Source organism: Mesocricetus auratus, unplaced genomic scaffold (genome assembly GCF_017639785.1).
Source record: "Mesocricetus auratus isolate SY011 unplaced genomic scaffold, BCM_Maur_2.0 Super-Scaffold_100022, whole genome shotgun sequence".
In the NCBI taxonomy this organism is placed as follows: Eukaryota; Metazoa; Chordata; class Mammalia; order Rodentia; family Cricetidae; genus Mesocricetus; species Mesocricetus auratus.
Window position 1 is genome coordinate 31,573,433 of NW_024429203.1, and position 17,262 is coordinate 31,590,694.

The following is a 17,262-nucleotide window of genomic DNA, read 5'->3' on the forward strand; positions in this document are numbered from 1 at the left end:
ATTCCTAACTAGAAAAATTACAGTTATGAAGTAGCAGAAATGCATCCAGGAGGAAACTTTCTCCCATGTAAATGTAGATGCCCTCCCATGTTCTTAGAGTGTGAATCCTGCAGTTTCTCTCACTGTGACCTTTCCATGTTGGAAAGATGTTATTAATTTGCAACTCAAGATGGTCTACTGGCCCTCGTTGCAATTAAGAGCATCAACTGTGTCATTTCAGAACTGCTCATTGGTGTTCATGAAACTTCAATATTGAGATGCTAGCTCATTGAACATCAAGAAAACAGAGTCTGCAGCTGCCACACAATCAAGAAATTGAATTATGGCTCTAGCTCACCAGAGAACTGAAACTCAAAGAGTGAATTTTTTTAAAGCAGTAGCTGACAGTCATGAAATACTTGAATTACTTTGTACTACACAATGGAGAGAGTTTCCGAGTGGATCTGAAAGGAGGGAGGGGAAGCAGGGATTAGAAGCAAAGCATCTGTAAATTAATCTTAGAGTATGAATAGCAAAAAGCATTACAATGACATATACTCCAAACCGAGGCATTTGCCATTGAATAAAATAATTATTATTTATTAATCTCTGCGAGGATTATGAAAATTTGCTTATGATCAGGCTCCCATGTATTTGCAGCCATGATTATAAGGATAGATTTGTCATTCCAAATAAGCAGATAATCTTCCTGTGTAATGAGCCTCTCTTCTCATAGATCAAAATGCATTGTGGGAATCTCAAGTAAATGATGCTCTAGACACCATTTGTTACTTCTAAGTTTATTCAATGTGATTAAATATTTTTTAAAAAACAATAAAGCACCTCTTCCATCTCATCCTTTTCTCTCCTTTTGAATTTCTTCCACATGAATTTATTTCAACAATTCTGAAAATGCTGATTAGAGAGCTCAGCATTTACTCTCCCACTCATCTTTCTTGATATGACTAGCAACAGTATTCATCTTTATGTAGCACAAAGATCTTGTGTCACGGAGGAGAGAGTCCCAACCCTTAGTTTTCAATTACAACAGAAAAATTATTCAGTCTCTCACAGCCAAGGTGCCTCAACTGTCAAATGGAATGTAGGATGGTTTAAATGGTACAATATTCCTCTTCAATTGGCCATCACCTAGTCCAGGTGTTCACACAGCTGTATCCTGGAAGGTGATGAGATTGTTAACAATAGGTAATGAGATTGTTAACCTGGGTCTCTTTGCTTGGTAGGGCCCCTGACACGGTAAGAACATAGCCAGTGGCCTAACAAAGGTTGTAAGAAGTCTTTAGTTGATACCTTATTCATTTGTATTCTTATAGAACCCAAGCATGTACACTCAGTTTTATATCATGAGCTAGTCACTTTATACACAAGTCAGTGTCTCCCAGTGGAAATATAGTTGAACTGTATCTTATACTACTGAATGCTTTAAAAATAATAATAATTTTTAAAAGCCCTAGCACCCCATCAGTAAACTCAATCCATACATTTATTTATACATAGAGTGTTTCCTTGTATTTTAAACTGTGACCTGGGCATTGTATTAGGGTTTATTAGTCATTGTGCTTTATTACAGAATAAACAACAGTGGCTTAAATAGACATTTATTTCTTTTCCAATAAAGACCTGAACTGGTGATACACAATCCCGCAGCATAAGTAAATTTGTTCATATCTTCTTGCTCCTAACTGGCCCAAACCTGCCAGCCCTATCCACAGGACTGAAATGAGTTTGCCAATAGAGAAACAAAAGGGTAGGGGAGAAGGTGAAATCCAGGGAAATTCTTTATAAAAAATGACAGTTAACTTGCACAGCACTGGTTTTCAGGGTCTGTCAAACAATATTTTGTCAGTGATCATATCTAGCTGCAAGAGAAGCAGGAAAAGAGACTCTGTAGCTAGTGATGGGTAGAGAGGAAAAGAATGTGTACCTGAACTGAACCTTGAGGAATCCATTATAAGGAAAAAGTGGATCCCAGGGCAACAGTAATCCCTGCCATAAATTAGAAGGTTTTATATCAAATACCAGATTACTGATTTCTTTTTTGAAAACAAACAAAGATGTAACAAAACAAGGCTTAGATTCCAATGTAACAATTACATGGCTGTGAGTAACAGCTACTTCTTTAAGGAACATGTGCAACTTCTATTTTGGTCATGGTTCTCATCAAGCCCTTATCTCCCACCTACATTCTGTCTCCATTATTCATCCATATCCTTAGTCCAGTCTCTGTGGGCATGTGAGTCTCACATGAGGCATGCACCATAATGCCAACCACCACCTCCTATGACTCAACTGTATCAAGCACTTCCTCACATCATCTCATGTAATCCTTAGGGAATTTTGCATGGTAGCTTTCTTTAATCTGCAATACAGCTAAATAAATTAAGACTCTTGGGATTGAACAACTTAAGTTTATCTAGAAGCTGACAAACACAAACTCTTGTTTGATTTGACTCAAATGCCCATGTTAGGATGTGGGTGAACGAGGGGCCACAGAGAAATTTAGCACGTTCCAAAATGTAGCTTTTTCTTTAGTGAAACAATCTCCTGATTTCTTGCCCAAGACATCTGTAGTCCTGACATTTCTGACAAAAGAATATGCAATTTAGCAATTTAAGCGATTAAAGGAATACATCCTGAGAGTAGGTTGGCATGAGTGCGCCAGCCACTACCCTCAGAGGGCAAACTACCCTCTGAAAGGTTCTAGGGCTTCCACTGAGCCTGCAAATGCATGTCCACCATCAGCAGTGCCATTCACACCAGCACTGTCCTCCCTGCTGCCTCCCACTTCTAGGTTCCCACTGGCTATTCTCACTTGTGAGTTACTTTTACTTTGATCCAACTCCAGCCTTTTCATGATGTCACTCCTATCTAAGGTAACCTCCCTCCCCCAGTGGCCATGCTCAGCTCCTGGGCTCACTTCTCATTACTGACTCTCAGCACTCTGTTTTTGTGTATGCCTCTCTGGGCAGACACCAAGCCCGCAAGACAGAACCAACAGAGAAAACCACCAACAAATTAGGTTACAAGTTTCTTACTTCCAAAAACTCAAAACACTTCTATCCTTGGCTTGTCATTTTTCATTTTCCTCTGACAACTTCACTATCGCTACAGAATGGGGAAGAATACAAAAGAAGCAAAGAACATGTTGCCTGAGAATTTAGAGATCAAGTCTGTAGTTTGGCTCTCTTTTCACTCATCCATTCATTTTATAAATTCTACTGGGTATGCACTATGGGCCAGACCTGGAAATTTGGAACCAGAAGCTCAAGGATGAACAAGAAGTTATAACCTCCATAAGGTCTCCTTCTGGTTGGATAAAGAAGACAACAAAATAACTATGAAGTCAAGGAGGCACTATCAGAAGCTGAAACACCAGCAAGGAGTGTCAAAACCAAGCCACGTGAAAGAGACACCACTCCCCTCTGCCAAAGTATTCTCAAGAGGCAAGACAGACATAATTGTTTTACCCTTGCCTGGATTTTGCAATCAAATGGAGCAAAGTTCTGGATTCGTAAGATATCATTATGGAAATTTTATGTTTTGTTCTCCTGCTAGTCTTGACAACCTTCATTAATCTTCAGAGTTTTTACTCAAGTTAAAAAAAAAGTAAGTGATTCACAGCTAAGCTACATAACAATTAGTGATAATGTTAATTAGAATCCAGGTTTCTTAACTATTCTTTTTCAGACACTGCTCATTTCTTAACATGAAAGATCACTGGTGAGAAGTAAGTGGAGGCAGGTACTCATTAGCAAGAGGCTGAAAAAAATCTCACTTACAGAGGATACACATTTCTTCCTCCCTAACAAACTTTAAGACAGACATGTTCAGTGTAGCAGGAGGAAGCCTGTTGGCTGTGGCTACCCCTATGTGTGACTTTTCACAGGGCTGTGAGTACCTCAGAAGACAACAACAAGAGAGCCTGGAAATGTGGGGAAGAATCGTGATGCAGGGGAATGATGGTGGGCATGAACCTTCCATGAATTTCTACAGGTATTCCTCACAACAGTCCTGCTACAATGCATGTTCATAGTTATCTGCACCTGACAGAGCAGAAAACAACTCATCTTTGATGGGAAACTCTCTGCAGATTAACAATGTCACCCTGTAACTCATCTGAAAGAGTGACTGCAGGGAATTATTCAAAATGACATCTACACTAACATTCTCTTAAAAACACGCAGTAAGAGGAAAGCTACTGTAGAACACTATAGCAAGTGCAGTCACAGCTTCCTCTCCCATGCACCCTGCGCCCCAGAATAAAACCAGCAAGGACCATAACTGACACTGTATTAAACACAGCAGAACAGAGACCTGTCTCCTGACAGTCGTGACTGGCTCCCAGGAAGGAGGAAAAACATGGGGTTCTTGGGTACAAATTATGTATTGTTAAAAACTAGCAGTGCCATGTACTCAAAACCTAAAAGGACCATGAGTCAGATCTGACAAGTATAACAAGTCCTGCCTAGCTCAAAGCTTGAAGAATTTTCTAATTTCATCTAATCTATCATTATCTAATCTATCTAATCTCATATAAATATTAGATCAAAACTGTATAATGCTCATTGTTCTTGGAGTGCTTGAAGCAAATTTTATTTTACTTATTTCTCTTCAATAAAACAAGAATCTTGATTCTATCTCCTGCAGCTTGTTTGTAACAGATAGGGAAGGGAAATTGTGAAGAATGGAGAAGTCAGGAAAGATATAGTGCTGTTCTCACTATCCCTTTACTTTAAGCAAGAAAACCTAAGAATTTCAACAAAGATATCATGTTGATGGCTGACCTATCCTTTGTGTAGTAATAATAAAAACAAAACAGGAAGCATTACCCCCTATGGACCTATTAGAGTTTTAGTTACTGTCCATGTAAGCAACAGATGATGCCTCCAACACCTTTTCCTATTGATAGATCATATACCCACATACCCATCACACCAAGAGATGCCTAGCCATCCATGGCAATACACTGAGTGGGACTATGACCCCTTCATCTGCATTATACCCCAGAGAACCCAAGATGTCCAAACCCATGCTTTCCTAAATATCAACTCTCTCAATTAACGTTCAAAGAACACCTACCACAGATGTGTTCAGAGTATGTCTCCTCTATACTGAGATTTCTAAGCTACCCAAACAGAATCACAGGACTATTGTGAAACATGATTATTACAGCAGAGGAAGGTACATAGAGCAATAGGGAATAAAGAAAGAAAAGATAACAACTACTACATTATAAGATTGGAGACAGGGAGAAAGTCGGGGACAGCATCTCCTACTTGATCAGGGATGACTTTCCCATTCAATATGAGTAATTCTTGAGCTGGGTTACAAAGAATAGGCAAGAGTTGTTTATATAGTTGGTTTTCTTTCTCCTCTGTATGACCTAGCACTGAGCTATACTCATTATTCCTGAGACATTTTCTGAAGGAAGAAGGGAAGGAGGGGTTTATTTTACAGGCATGGGAAAGTCTAGCAGTCATTCATTGACTTTCCAGCCTCTGCTCTCAAGAATCAGCAGGGTCCTGGCCCCTGGACAAGGCTGACTGGTTCAGGAATGGGACGACACAAGGACCAGAGTGCCAACTCTTTGGAATTTGGGGTTAGAACCCAGGAGAGAGACTTGGCCTTTCTGGATATAAAAGCCTGGGGTGTTTGGAATGTCTGTGTCTCCTGTGGTGTGAATGGCAGCAAAGGAGATGATGAGGTGGCACACAGGGAAAAGCAGAGATGTCAGGAGTGAAGAGAGGCTGGGAGTACAGTCTCAATTCCTCCTGCCTTGCCCGTCCTATACTGAGAGTCAGATGCCTGCCTTGTGCTCCTTGAATTCCTCTGCTTTTCTTTCCAGTAAACTTTCTACATTTTACTTAAACTAAACTCACTTATTTTCTGATATTTTGAACCAAAAGCACTTTCTCTAATGACAATGGAGTGAAGGGAAATCCAGACAGAAGCTTAGCATAAATAGAAGCACGGTGATCTGAAAAAGTTTGGCTGCTTGATGGGCAGATGTGTGGTCTCCTATGATCTCAAAGGACTAAGACCTTTAGATGTCAGCAAATCCCAAGATAAAAAGGGATGATACATGACAGTAATACACCCATCTTCCTCTGAACATTTCTACATTTGGCATGTGCCTCTTCAGAAAATCTGAGAGGCTATTCAAGTTCCACCTAGCATAGAAGCTCAGGAGAAAGCTTTCAAAGACACGCATGAAATAGACTTTGTGAACTAATTACGTTTAGAAACTTGTAAAGAGTCGGACTGGAGAGATGGCTCAGAGGTCAAGAGCACAAACTACTCTTGCAGAGGACTCCATTTCCAATCCCAGCATCAGTGTCAGGCTCACTACCACCTCTAACTTCAGCTCCATGAAGCACAATGCCCTCTTCTGGCCTCCATGTGCACCTGCACCCACATGCTCATAGCCACACACAGACATGCACACATACACATAATTAAAATTTAAAATTAAGAAAAATATCAAGCCAGGTAGTGGTGGTGCAGGCATTAATGCCAGCACTCGGGAGGCAGAGGCAGGTGAATCTCTGTGAATCCAAGGCCAGCCTGGTCTATAAGCCTACACAGAGAAACCCTGTGTTGAAAAGAAGAATGAAGAGGAAAATCAGGAGGAGAGGAGGAGGAAGAGGAGAGAAAGAAAGAGAGAGAGAGAAAGAGAGAGAGGAAAGAAAGAGAGAAAATAAAGAAAGGAAGAAAGAAAGAAAGAGCATCAAAAACATAAAATGGATACCATCACTAAAGACAGAAATGGATACACCCAAATAGGACATTTTTTTTCTCACTTACAGTGAGATGCAATGATGACAGGTCCAGGAATACTTGATGTCTGCCCACACAGCAACTCTGTATTCTGTGACCAGAGGATCACAATCTCCATATGCATAGTGTTTAAAATTCATTTATTCCAGCATGTATTCCTCTATTTACACCAGCATTAATTTCCCCCAGACTTTCCTTTTACCTCTTCCATCATGTCAGAAGTCACTTACATAGCTCCTGATACATTTTTAGCCTACTGTCTACTATGAGGCATATTTTCATTCCAATGCACAAGAAAGTCTATGTCCTAGTCTTTCCTACCTATCCACACTATGGGGCCACAGTATGGCCCACTTCTGGAATTGCAACATAGTATTACCTGTTGAACAAACAGGCAGAGTAAATCTTATTAGCATAACACAAGGTGTTACAAAACGAGCCTGCTCTTTGCAAAGGATTGAGCTCCTGGGTTCCTTTAACATAATTGTGTCTGCAGCACAATTAAAACGTGATGTGAGTTTTTCCAAACACCATTTACAGACACTCTCCTAGGAATATAATTATTGTTATGTGATAGGTTTAACCTATGTTGGACTTAATATCTTTGACAAAATATTTCTAAATTACAGCTCTGGGAAGTCCTTCAAGGAAGTCATTATAGAAGCTGCCTTTTTTGGTGCTTAACCAAGGAATGTGAATTAATGACAACCTCACTTGGTTGTTGCTGCTTGATGTCAGCTGCATCCATGTGACCATAGGTGTGAGTACTGAACACACACTTATAATGAGGCTTTGTGTGACCTGCCAGACAGCTCCCAAATAATGACATGGAGACTTATTGATTATGAGAGCTTGGCCTTAGCTTAGGCTTGTCCCAGTAGCTCTTATAACTTAAATTAACCCATTTATATTAACCTATGTTTTGCCTCATGACTCTTTACCTTCCATTATGTAAGTCCAACTTCCTCCATATCTCATTGGTGTCTCACAAGCAACAATACACTCACCTTCTACTTCCTCTCTCTCTCTCTGCCCAGAAGTCCACATATACCTCCTGCCTAGCTATCCACCAATCAGCTTTTTATTACACCAATCAGCAATACATTTTCACACAGTATGAAAATATCACACAACACACACTCAACAGCATGCCTGGCACATAAATAAATGATGTCCAACTCTCAGTCCAGGAGGTGGCTATTGGTCTGGGTTCTGTTCTTTCCCTACCTGACTTTCTGAGGATTTCTAAAATAGCTCACTTTAAGAAAATTAGAGGCTCGAGTATTTCTCCTTTGTGCTTTGACCAATAAAAAACTAACATTTTACAAGAGATAAATTTTGATACATAAGAAGCATTTTCTGTGATTGCTAGGAGAGAGAAGACTAACCTGAGATCCTGAGAAATCCCCAGTCCTTTGGTCACCAAGGCCATTTTGCTCCACACATTACAGCTGCAGGACTTTAATCAGCCCAACACAAGAACATTTGCTAACTGTGGAGCCATTGGGAAGGGGTTGCTTATAGATGGATACCTAGCTGAAAAAAAACCTATATTCTAGATATTCTTATTCTAGCTCCTCCTGGCTCTGGGACTTTGAAAATATCTCAGTTTCTCAGAATGGTGCATGTCTACAGAGGTCAGGTAACAATGACTGACAACCTAGAAGACATCTTCAGTCCTTTTCTTCTTCAATTATTTTCTCTACCTCCAAGACTACAGGTGCTGTATTAACTCTTTTCTGACTTTCTTTGTGGTCAGGTTCCTGTGAGTCTGATGGGGGGGAGGGGTTCAAGAGAAGTTTATCCTTTAAAAGGGGAGAGAGACGGGAGGATGCCACTCTCTCTCCATCCTGAACATATTATTTTAGACCTTTTGATGGGAGTTTGATGCTTGGAAATTGCCACACAGAGATGTGGCAGGAAAGAAAGACCAGGAAGAAAGCAATATTGTTACGCCAGCATCGCTGATCCCATGAGCTAACTAACAAACTACAACCTCCTGAAGCTTTCATAAGGAACTGGCATATATCCCTAAGATGCAAAGTGTGGTAGAAGAGTTCCTCTTACTTCCAATCAATGCATCGCAACTAGTCTCCCATAAAACATGACTCTAAGACTATGCTCTACCTTTAGAGTATGTACAGGGCAAAATTTGTGAGGCAGATTTTGTATCCATGCTTAGCATCCTCAATATCTTTCCCCTTGGCTAGTTTTTCTTAAGAAGTGGTAAGGTCATGCAGTTGCTCACAGTGTTCTTTGGATTGATAAACTTTGAAATAGTGTGTTCCTTTTCCCATAGGAAGGTGGAGCTTCCCTCAGAAATAGCAAAGGAGCTTGGACTGAGCAGAGACCATCTCTTTGCACCAAGCACCTATGTGCCCAGGCACATAGATCAAATTGATAAAAACAACAGAACCAATGTAAGAGTTATCCCAGGGCAAATCAGGTAAATTTCAATTGGATGAGATCTGAGAAGCCCTGTCTGAAAGGGTCCCAGTGTTTTTCCAACTCATCTAGCCCCAGGAATTTCCACTGGACTTTAAGCATTTCTGTGGCCAGAATTTTATTGATGCATACTAAGAGAAGTATCACACAAGCTTGAGAACTTTAAAGCCCTGAGGAGGTAGAAGGCAGAACAGATGGTTCTGGAAATCATTGAGGATAGTAAAAGAGAGAACGTGGGCTTCACAGCTATTGGGCTGTGCTTGAATGTGTGTGTCCTAACACCTACCACCCTGGTGTCTTAAAAGAGCCACTGGGGTGTTCTACAAATTATTTATACCCTGCCCTGAACTTGCTTTTCCTCATGTCTAGTAGAGAAAACCAATAAGATCATATAGCAACATCTTCATAAACTGGAGAGTGCTGTGTAAATAGAGAAGCCATAAAGCTTCATGATGAGAATCGGGTGGCAGGCAAAGGGCACGAGAACCTGGGAGGATACCAGACAGCAAACAGCGCTGCTCAATGTGCCACCACCAGACAGCTCTTTCCTGCGTCTGCCTCTTTGTGTCTAACTATGGAGTCGATGCTGGAGTTAGAGTCAACCCATGGCTTCAGACATAGCAACCCGATAGTTACCTTAATATCACAGCTGTGAGAAACACGAACATCTCGGGGCTCCTTTCTCCCCATCTGGTCTGGGATTTTTCCAAGGTATCCAAGCTCCTCTGAAAACACTTCTTCTTTCATCCATCTTCTAGTTCCATAGGGAAGCCTGATATGTGAAGCCTAGTGGAATGGAGAAAGGAATCAAGGTGCACGTCTGCAAACCTCTAACCTTGGTTGAGACTCGAGTTAGCTATGAACCAGTTGTCTCGGCACATTTCCCGCTGCTAAAACAGAGCAGAGGTGTCTGGATAATTTATGAAGAATAGAGATTCATTTAGTCATGGAGTCTAAGAGTACAGGATTGAGGGGCTACAGCTAACAAGGGCCTTCATGCCGCATCTCCTCACAATCACAAAGCCCCTTCCACGGGCAGTGAATGTAGCTCGGTTGATAGTGTTTCAGAGCAGACACAAAGCCTTGGTCACTGCATAAACACAATGGGGTGGTGCACGCCTGTTACCCTCCACTTGGGAGGTAGAGGCAGGAGGATCAGATGTTCAAAGTCATGGTCAGATATGTAATGAATTTGAGGCTAGCCTGTGCTCAGGAGACCTTGTCTCATAAATAAACAAACCATCCCATGATAATGACATTAATCCCATTATGGGAACAAAGCACTGAAGACCCAGTCTCCTCTCACTGGACCCCACATCCTCGTGCCGTTACACAGGATCAGCATTTCTAACACGTGGGATCAGGCGATACACTCAGTTCAGGGCACTGGCCGTTCAGTATTAAACTGGGCCCTATCTTCCCAGAGTCTCAGTCCATGTCTGCCGTATGGTCTAACTACACCTGTTGTGCTTGTCTTCCAGTAACACTACGGAGCTCATATGAGATGACACAAAGGGAAAGGAAGATGAATTCATGAATTCTGCAGAGCAGTGCACAAATGGAACATTTCTCCAGGGCACTGTACAGGTGTGGTGAAGATGGCCGACTCTGAAGTCAGATATACCGAGGCTGTGCCCAGCTCTGTTACCTTTTGCTACATGATTCTTAAAGAATTCCTTGTCCTCTTCAAACCTGGAGTCCTTTTTCTTAAAAAAAATGGATTCCTGACACTTACAACACAGATTGTTTAAGTGACTAAATAAAAAGCCTGGCTCATTAAGCAAACACTACTGTAAATGTTGGTTGTAATCCTGCCTGGGTTATTTTTGTTTGTTTTGCTTGTCTTTGCTTTTCAGTCCATGTCATAGTCAGATAACAAGAGTGGCACACAGGAACGTGCTCAGTGTTTGTTGCCTCTCAGCTGTACCTAGCCGTCTCTCTAAAACATCAAATGGCCTCTTAGGGCTCTATGGAGATTTATAGCTGAGATATGAAGAGGAAGCCAAAGCCTTAAAGTTTACTACGCCAGCACCCAGCAGACCCCTCCTGTCCACACTGCCAGCTCGGGTCCCTGGGGTTACCCAGAAAACACCTGTGCTCTGCTGTAGAACACAGCCTACCTGAACCCGGCATTACACCCACTAGGTTCAGAGAAATCCACCAAGGTGTCATGACAGCCTGCCACAGGTGCCTGGAGAAGGCTCTTCAAGCCAAGCCTTAAACCCTCTCATTCTGTAACCTGCAAAGGGAGTCTGCCATCCCCCTCCTGAGAACCCCATCTCAGCTGGACACAAAGCCAGCTTGTCATTCTTGCCAAACCTGTAACCCTTCAGGGCCCTCCTTACCGGAGCGGCAGACACTGACCTTCCTTCTGCCCATTGCTACTCCAGCCTGATGAGTTTCAATGAGAAGTTCAGTAAGTAGATGCACTTTACATCAAGATAGTATATCTAGACAGCTGAGGAATTGTGGTTTATGTCTCTTTATTGTAACCAGCTTGCCATCTGCTTATCCTGATCATATCCAGTCACAGGACTTTTGGAGTATGGTGCTTGATCCTGTCAGGTTCCTCATGCTATACCCTTATCATCTCCAAATTCATACAACCAGACCAAGAGGGCTCTTAAAATTGGATGAAGACCTCCACTGTGTTACAGCAAGTCAGCTGTGTTGATTGTAGCATCAAGGAGATGGTCCTTAAGTGATCGGCAGGTCGATAAATTGACAAGGGAACAGATTTGGAGTTTTCTTCAAAAGCCTACAGACCTGGTCCCCTACAACCAGCTCATTTAAATGTGATTTATTTTTTCTTTGTAAAAGTCCATTTGAGTTAGAAATAACTGTAACCACCTTGCTTTGGAGGTATAGACATACAATTGGACACATACACTGGACATTTACATAGAAGACATATATTGAAATTTTTTCAGGTACTGTCTTTCATCTATTCTAAGTTACACATTCTAACACAGGAGTTTAGTCTTCTTGTCTTCTCTTTTTAAAAAAAGTGCCTGCTTCTTGCTGACCACGCTTTGGTTTCTCCATGTCTTCCCAGTACTCATTTAACAAAACTCAGAAATACTCAGTAGGTGCTCATAGTGCACGAGACACAGCATTACATGGCAAACAACAAAATAGACACAGGCCCACTTCTCAAAATTCCACACAAAAGCATTTCTTAAACCTAATTTTACAAAAGAGCCTTGAGAGATGGCTCAGCAGTTAAGAGCACTGGTACTCTTGCAAAAGTTTGGGTCTGGTTCCCAGCACCCACAGGGAGCCTAACAACTGTCTGTAACTCCATTTCTGGGGGGATCTGATGCCTCCACAGGCACTGCATGGATTTGGAGCATAGACATATGTGCAGACAAGACACTCGTGCACAGAAAACAAACCTAATAAAATAAAATACATAAAGCCACATTTTAAAAACAATAAAGAGATCTACCACATCCACAGGCAAGGGGTGGAGTGAGACAGGCATACAAACGTAGGAAGTCTTTACTCTGAGGTTCTCACTCTGGAAAGCTTAGGATGTGTCCAACCTGGAGCTTGTGGGTTGCATGAAGCTGAGGATAGCCATGAGTATAGCCCAGCACAAAAAGGTAAACTTACTTACAACATTACAAGAGGGTTTTTTTGGTAGCTCAATTGTTCATTCATAAGCATGAACTCTGTAGTGATGTGTCTTGATATTGCCGGGTCAAAGGTTGGGGCCACCAGCAATGTTAGCATACCCTAGTCCCACTTCTCTCTTTCCTTTATGCCTAATTGTATGAGCAAGTTTCCAGCCTTGTGTTTTCTGAGATTCACGTGTATCCGATTCTAAACCCCTGAGCCTTTTTTGCACTCACATCTACAATATTTTGACATGGTTTGCACCTGGGAATGGATCTTAAGGATTTGTTTAGCCATAAATGTTTCGGGCTTACTTCTCTTCAGGGAGAAAGAACTCAGAACTCACTGTGTTTTTACCTTTCAAGCAGGAAATTAGTGAGCAAACTTGAAAGCACCAGTAACGGTGTCTTCCCCTGAGGTCTAGGCTGGTGTCAGCAAATGCACACACCTAAACTTGCTGGTTTTAAAGTGCTCAGGAAAATCCCTTCTTGGCAAAAGATCTACTGGAAGAAAGGATAGAACATGAGCAGAGAGGTTAGAAGTCAAGAGCTGAGTTCAGTGTCAAGTTCTGACATATGCTAGCTGGATTTTTTTCTTTTTAAGACCAGATGTAATCCCCATTACATTCAGTTATTATGGAGGATTTGGGCCCGAGAGGGGAGGAGGAGAAAAGAAAATGCCATAGTCTGAGCATTTGTGTCACCTTATTTTTTTTGTCCTTTGTGTAGATAAATATTTATTACTATTTTAAGTCTCTAAATGCAGTTGAAATATAATTGCATCATTTCCCCTCTCTCTCTTTCCTCTTACCCCTCCCACGTCTGACCCCACTTCCAAATCCATGGCCTCCTCTTCTTTAACTATTGGTGTCACACATGCATATAAACGATTAACTTTCTAAATGCAGCCTGCTGAGCCCATGCAGGGTTGCCTGCATGCCTATGTTTCTAGAGCTGACCACTTGGTATTGGACAACCAATCAGGGCGCTATTTACCTTCTCTCAGCAGTTGTTAGTTGCCTGTTGCTCTCCAACTAGGAGTGGGGTCCTGTGAGATTTCTATCTTTGGGAATTCTATCAACTGTTGTTGGAATTGTTCAGGTCTTGTTGAGACAGCAATGCTGATGAGATTTCATGTAGCTTCCCCATCATAGACTTTTGTGATGAATCCTAGTGCTCATGGTGATTAGGAGGTAGGACTTGGAGATCTTAATAGACAGTGGTTGGATTAATGCTCTTATATAGACGGTGGTTGGATTAATGCTCTTAAAAAGGAGAACACCACATGAGGACACATCAAGAAAGCGCTAGCTATGGACCAGAAAGCAGATCTCCACCAGACACCAAATCTAGCAGAATCTTGCCCTTGGACTGGCTCAGAGGCCAGAACTGAAAGAAGTAAATTTTAGCTACCTAGTTTATGCTGATTAACAGCTCAGATAAAGTTAAGACGAGAAGACACAAGCTGGAGGGTACCCCAGCTGAGCCACAGGGCAATACGGAACAACTGAAGCAGGGTGGCCCTTGGAACTGTGCCACTTCTCCAGAGTGAAAGGCTAAAAGACAGACTTAATACGCAGGTATGAAGATGCCCAAGTAAATGAAAGACAGGTTATCACTCTACACCTTGGTCTGTCCCATTTGGGACATTTAGAAACTCATGGGACTCCTAGTTTTTTACACTCAGTTATACTGAGTTCCATAGAAAACGATCCATCACCTCTTAATCTAGTGTCTCATACAGGTTATCCCCTCCCTCCTTCCCTCCCCCTCCCTCCCCCCTCCCTCCCTCCCTCTCTCTCTGTCTCTCTCTGTCTCTCTCTTTCTCTCTCTCTCTCTCCCCCCCTCTCTCTTACACACACAACCCTACTCTCCATGTCCTCAGCCACAGCTCCCCCCACCCACCCCTTCCTCTAGTCTCTGTGCTTCTCCTTGGCCTCTTCCCATCCTGGTGTCTAGTTTTCAGTTTACTACACTTGAACTCACCAAGACAGGGAGTCTGTTAGGAAGACCCACCCAGCACAGAGCTTGCATGCCAGGCTGTATGCAGGATGTGGGTCAGTAGTGCCTGCGCTCATCCTTGGCTATTGTCTGCACAGAGAGCAGTAAGGGCACACAGTTCAAAGCACATTAGCCTAGGTGTAAAAGCTTTGTTCAACATCATTTTGCCCCAGTGCCCCCAAGCAAAGGTTTTTCTGCTAAGACAGAAAAGCGGTTCTGCTTAGAACCGCATGCTGCTCATCTGGACGGAAAAATAAAGTTGGAACAGGATGTAACTGTGTATGAAGCTGACCTGGCCCTGGAGGGTCTTCCTTCAAATGTAACAGAAGCTAAGAGCAGTCCACAGATATAGCACTTTGTATCAACTTAAATCCAACACTGATGTCCCCTTTAACACCAGACAAGAAAATTCCAGCTCAGTTAACACAAGGGCTTTTCCGGTATTGGGGGATGCACAAAGGGCTGCGGATCTCTTTCAGGACCAGTTCATCCACCTAGGGAGTTACTGAAACCTCCTGTGATTGCCATTGTTTTCTGGCTTCTGTGCCAAGGGAAGGGCACTACAACCTTTGCCATCTGTGCTCTGCTCTAACCTCCTCCAGGGCACTGAGTGACAGCCTCTGAAGCAAGGGGACAAGCCTGGGGGAAGACACAGAAACTGGGAACAAACCTCTGCTTCCTTCTTGCTGAAATCCCTCATCTTCCAGGGAAGACAGGACCCAGGAAGGATCTCAGCCCCAGAGCCCACATTTGTCCTCTGCCACACAGGTCTTATCTGCCCCATAGAGAGCGTGGTTATGAAAAACCTAGCCAAACGCAATGCGTCACAAGGCGATGCACCCAGAAGGAGGTTGGGATAATATCTGGATATTCCGAAGGAAATGGAGCAAACAAGGCAGAAAGTATCACCTTCCCAGAAAGGTCGGCAGCATGCCAGGGCTGAGATGGGAGTCCACTGCTGACTGAAGGGAGGGGAGTGGGGGCAGTGAAGAGCTCGCGTCCAGAGACACGAGAAACCAATGAGTCAGGAGTGTACCTTTCAGGACCGATTTGGCAAAACAGACAAGAGCGGTATTTCAGTTGAGGCTTTAGAACAAACGAAAAGCCAGATCCCGAGCTGAAACAGCAGCAGAAGCAAATTTGGATTCTGAATCTATTTCCCCTAAAGAATGAGAAAATTATACAATGCCACAACGAGAAGTCTTGCAAATATAGGACCAGGGTGGGATACTGTCCCCAATAGCTTCTCCTTCCCACGTGAGCAAGGCCACAATTGCAGGAAAGGGGTCCAAACACCTGGGTCAGGCACTTCCACCTTGGATTGTTTCAGACAGACAGCCAAGCACACAGCCAAGCCCTGGTGCCCTGGTGTGGAGGGTCGGGATGATATAATGCCCGCCTCACTGTGCCGCTGCAGTCACGGTATCCTCTGTAGACTCTAGTCTTCTATAGGATGAAAAGGCTGCTACGCACCATGTGATACCACACTCTAAAACAAGAAAATCCTGGAAGAAAATAAAAGTCCAGTGGCTCCTGGGGAGAAAAGATGAATGTGTAGAGCACATAGGCGTCTCAGGGCAGTGAGAACACCCCACATGAGACTGTCATGGTGGATGTATGTCAATACTCATTTCTCCAAACCCCCAGCGTGCATGATACCAAGAGGGAGCCTATCTCCTGTGGACTCCAAGAAGCCACAGTGGGGTCAATGCGGTTTGCCAATTATAACAAAGCACAGTTCTGGGGGTGCATGTGGGTAATCAGGGCGGTTATATATGCTTGTGCAGAGGAACAGATACTGGATTATGCCTTCAGCTCGGTTTTGTTATGCACCTAATGTTGCTAAAAATAAAGTTTATTAAGAAAAATCTATTCAGCTTAAAGTTGTTGCCAACAAACTCATAAGTATGCTAGCATAAGCCATTCTGTGCTTGCATTCATGTCTAACAGGGATACGGCTATCCCTTATAGCCCCATTCCAACATGGTACAGGCCTAAGGCTACAGACCACCTTCACTAGCTCCCCCAAGACAGCATGGCTCCTTGGCTTCTTTAGGTGGAAGAAACAGGTGTACATCATCCCAGATATTAGGAATTCAGGGCCCTGTTTCTGCTACCCTGCTGTGCATGCTGAGTGCTGAGAGATACGCTCCACCTACACTGAGCAGTGAGTGCTGAGCCCATGTTCCCTCGATGTTTCCAAGATCTTACAGGATATGCTATCCTTTTGCCAGTGTGTCACTCTATCCTGCCTCCCAACCCTGCAAATGACGATTGCCACAGGGTCAGACTTTCCTGGTTTTCTCTGTCTGTGCTTACAAACATGTCCAGATGAAGAAGCTGCCAGACCAGTCATGAACTGACAGCTTCCCACCCTCGGATCTTTAGAACCATCATCCTCTACTGGGAAACATCATTACTG

General features: G+C 42.9%; 1 long non-coding RNA gene across 3 annotated transcripts in view; it reads right to left on the minus strand.

The window, feature by feature from the left end:
* LOC110340786 overlaps positions 1-17,262 on the minus strand; it is a 144,455-nt gene that overhangs the window by 112,597 nt on the left and 14,596 nt on the right. For all 3 annotated transcript variants that reach the window (XR_005870369.1, XR_005870367.1, XR_005870368.1), the window contains exon 2: positions 9,859-10,008. This is a non-coding gene — a long non-coding RNA (uncharacterized LOC110340786). The remainder of the gene's footprint in view (positions 1-9,858; positions 10,009-17,262) is intronic.